Genomic DNA, 4826 nt, shown 5'->3' with positions numbered 1-4826 from the left:
CCATGCTATCGTTGACCGTGTTCACCACCCCCATGCTTACTTCATTTCGTGGGTTGTGGTATTCTCTAGAATGTTTATAGAATTGTTCAATTAATTCTTTGATTTTCGGGGGTGGCTTCCTTGTGAGTGGGCCTTGCGAATCAAGTAACTGCCTTGTGGTGTCATTGATTCCATCATAGAAGATGGAAACTTCTTGTTGGCTATTAAGGTCATGGTGCGGGAAATTCCTTAGCAGGCTCTTGTACCTCTCCCACACTTCATATAGTGACTCCCCAGCTTGTTGTTCAAAGTTAGCAATGGCCTTCTTTAACTTGGCTATTTTAGAAGGTGGGAAAAAGTGATCTATAAATTATTCTTTCATCTTGGCCCATGTGGTGACTGACCCGGGAGGGAGTGACTTGAGCCAGTCTTTTGCAACATCTTTGAATGTAACTGGTAGCATGCGAAGTATCTGAGTCTCGCGAGGCACGTTTGGGACATTGAAGTGGTCCGCCACATCATTGACTTCATCCAAATGCTTGTAAGCATCTTCGTGGTCTTTTCCATAGAAAGGAATCTCCTTAAGTTGAGCGAGTATGTGGCCCTTTAGTTCGAAAGTAGCAGTAGCAGGAATTGCGGGTTGCACAAGTCCTAGTCCAGTGTCGTCATGCATCCTCTTCTTCCATTCCCCCATGGGGATTTCATCGATGTTAGCCATGATAATGGCTAATTTGTCTTCAAAGTCGGATTCGTGCCGGAAAGTGAGATCTTCTTCTCCCTTGGTCTCGTACTCGGTGTCTTCTTTAATTGGGTCCTCGATTGCTACACAGGCGCTGGATGCTCCTAATTTGCTGCACTTCTTCATGCTAAAAACATACTTGAGATTCTTTAGTGGCGAGTTCTTTGAAGAAACGGATTCTCCAACGGCTTTTCCTTTGTTCCTCCTTAGTGCGGATTCCGGGTCTTCTAGAGGAGGGACCAGAGGTGTATCAGATCCTCGGGTCATGAAACAACTGCAAGCAAAACAAGAAAAAAACGTGTAAAAAGAAAAAAATAAAATAAAAATTAAAACTGTGACAGTGATGGACTCGCCGAGTTGTCACGAGTGCACTCGGCGAGTTCAAGGCAAAAACAGAAATTTTTTTCTAATTAACTATTAAAACGGATATTTATTAAAACCTATACTAACTACCAAATTACCTAAGAATTAACTTTGTGTGAGATAAATCCCACACAAAGGATCGATAAAAATAGAAATTAGTTCTAATTTAGAACCGTTCCCGGCAACGATGCCAAAAACTTAATGTGTGTGAACTCAACTAGTTTTAAACCTACTTTTAATTATAAAATAAACACACAAAGGCAGTGGACCTATCAATTGTGGTAAAGCTAAATAATTAGGGTATCGAACACAGGGAACGGTAAATTAAAACTAAGAACTAATTTTATCTAAATCTAAATAATAAAAGGAGTTTTCTCTAGTTTTACAAGACTAGAAACTTACTAACTATTACTTGAGCTAAAAACTAGAAAAGCAAAGATCTAACTAAATTCAATAATGGGAAGGACTTATGTTTGGTTCAACTCAATTGATCCTATGGTTGATATTGTGGTAATAGTGCAATGGATTAATTCTTCTATTGGTTACCGATTCAAGTGATTAGATTCACGTTCGCGACACTAATCCGTAGAGAAAAAACTAACTCAAACAGTGATCAGTTGTCTAATTTAATTTAATTTACTAGATTATTTATTCGGGTTAATTTAGACTTGTAATAGCTAACTAATTTGATCCTTTAGTTAACTTCTTGTTGATGGTCATCACACAAGCTCATACATGAACTTACCGATTTTCTTATTAATTCTAGTTTCATGTTCATTAATCCTAGTCATATGTTGAAGTGGTCACATAAGCATATGAGGTGATGGGTTTTGAGAATTCTAACACTTCCTAAGTGTACATGCAACCCTAATAACCATGAATCTATGTTTTCTCTATATACATGCAACATTCTTTTTCAAGGTTATTTCCTAACTAGCATGGAATGGGGATTACATAAAACATAAAACTAGTAGAAATACATACCTTGTTGTTTCTTGGATTCCTTCAAGACTTTGTGAGCCTAGCACCCCAAATGTTGTGCCTCAAATGCTTCACACAACACTACAAACTTGGAATAACTTGAGAGAATGTCACTTAGCCTCAAAAATCGGTTATGCCCTCTTATGAATACACTAGTGCCGATTTTGCATGCTATAGGGTTTCTTTTATAGTGTGTCATAATTAGGAGTTACAAATGTAAACCCTAATTGTCATGACTCTTCATTTCTCATGACCCATGGGTTTGTAACTCCCATGGACTATCCATGGAGCTCCATATGGTTATAACCAAACCCATAAACCATGGATCATTAATCCACCATAAAAGAATTGATGATTGTCATAATCAACCCTATATATTTAATTAGTCTCACTTGAATCACCAAATTAATTCTAGATTAATACTTGATCAAATACTAATTAAATAATACTATTATTAATATAATAGAACTTATAATATATTTAATAACTATATTTACAAATATGACTTCAAAATCTGACTAGCAATCATAGCTCTTTCAAAGTCTCTCGGAACTGAGATGATGATGATACGCCATTTAAGATAAGTGATCATATAATCCTCTGTTCTCATGATATCAGCCGGACAAACACATGGAACATGGTCTTACTTATTGTACCGCATTTGTTTCTCGATCTCTGATTTGTTTCGACATAGAACTAAATTGAAAACATCAATTAGATTCTGACCGGGCCCGGTACATACGTGAAAACCAAATCATCGAGGGGCCCAGATATCGCTTCTATTTCAGGAAGGAACAGATAAACTTCGACTGATATGCCTGTACTAACTACTTGTTGAATTATTCACAAAGGCACATTTTATAACATCGAGTTACCAATGCATTTTCGTACAATCAATGAATAACCAAATCATAGTCAACAACTCATATCTCTAGGTTTGATGATTTATATGTATTACAGTCTCACGATCACTCGAGATAAATTCCATGAAGTGATGCAAGTGAGTGTGGGTTAAATCCACTACTCAACCCTTATGAGTACTCATGAATATTGTAGCAACCATTTCATTGTCTAAAGCACTTTAGACAAATCATAAAATCCAAATTCATGACAGTCTTGATTCATATCTACTTCCAACATATGACTGATTGTGGATGGTTTGAATAATATGATATATACCATAACATAATTATTCTGGAAGTTAAAACATGCAAAGTGAAACACAAGAATAATACTAATCTTATATGGCCCCAACACTTTGAGTGTAAATAAAAACACCTTTTATTTAAGCACCATATTGATTACTCATCATTTATGTTTCGATTAATCAACTTTATGCTTTAATTAAAACATTAGTTGTCCCATGCTCCAAGCATGTACACTATGTTTTTCCAAACAACAATTATGCCATGCTCCAAGTATGCATACTATGTTTACATATGGTCCTCTCTTTGTGAAATAGATCAATTAACAATATTCCAATGATGCTAATTTCACAATTCCAATCCTTGTTGTAAATGCAAGAATACCAAACTTTTGTCATTTAATGTAATCTGTTAGATTCTAAACTTATATGCAATGATCCCCTTGTAACGACTATGCACATAAGTCACAAAGGCTTGGAAACAAACATTACAAAGTATTCCAATGGAAAACAATTCCATGGAAATGAAGTCTCAAATTCAAAGTAGATTCCTTTGAACATCCTTCTTAGCATTAAGTTCTTTAATCTTACAAAGATTCAAAGAATAACTTCCACCTATGGAGACAATTCCATATTACCATTTTAACCATCACTTCGGAACAAGAGTTGCCTCTTTTCAAAATATGTCAATATGGTCCTTACTCTATACTTCTAATTGTCCATGAGCAACCAATCTTTGGTAAGCCTCAGATTGTCCTCGACAATTTGGTTTCATCATTTTAGTCATTTCCAGTTCTATTCCTTTTTCCGTCTTAATGCCCTAGGCATTTGGAAAATTTAGAATGGATGAATATTATAGCACATTCAATCGATCCTATATCCGAAGCATATGGGACACGATTCATGCTATAAAATTTTTATTTGCCATGTTCTCACAATTCGAACTATGAAGAGGTATGTCGTAATCATAATCGAATTTTAAGAATGCAACATATATAGAAATTCCTTATGTTGAACAATTCCAATATAACATTCATATATATCCTTGACTAAAGTTGATAAAACTCAATCTAAGTTGGTAGAATTGGGACGAAGTATAAAATCCTCTCCCTTAATTATAGCAAACAACTTTTCAAAGCAAATTGAAACTTTTGTTTTCTATAATTAACATTTCTAACTTGCAATGTTTAACATAATCACCATGCTCCCACTAGCATAATGATTACCAGCATAACACTTTATGCTCCCACTAGCTTTGACATGTACTCAGAAATCAACTGGACTTCTAGAAATCAATACTTTATTGACTTTCTTACCAAGGTTCATATTTCTGATACTAGATTGCTTTGATAAGACTTTATCAAAAACATACACCTTTCCTTAGATAACTCACATGTTTGTCTAGACCTTTTGCAATTCTCTCTAGTTAGTGTGTCGGTTAACCACACATGCTCCACTAACTATATGAGAATGCAAATATCACAACCGCTATCTACTTTAAATCTTCTTAGTGGAAGCGTTTCCTTACCATCATTTTCATGAATCGAAGAGAAACCTTATGACACTTAGATTTTATGGTGTGCGTGCTCTTTTTCCATGTGAATTTTGTCAAAACCATAA

General features: G+C 35.2%; 1 non-coding gene across 1 annotated transcript; it reads left to right on the top strand.

The window, feature by feature from the left end:
• Positions 1–206: 206 nt before the first annotated feature.
• On the top strand, positions 207–313 carry LOC145037975 (small nucleolar RNA R71). Its single transcript, XR_013679082.1, has one exon. It is a non-coding gene; the product is annotated as a small nucleolar RNA R71 (small nucleolar RNA).
• Positions 314–4826: the final 4513 nt, after the last annotated feature.

Source organism: Lactuca saligna, chromosome 3 (assembly GCF_052625555.1).
Source record: "Lactuca saligna cultivar CGN05327 chromosome 3, ASM5262555v1, whole genome shotgun sequence".
Taxonomy (NCBI): Eukaryota; Viridiplantae; Streptophyta; class Magnoliopsida; order Asterales; family Asteraceae; genus Lactuca; species Lactuca saligna.
This window is presented reverse-complemented; position numbering and strand designations above follow the sequence as displayed.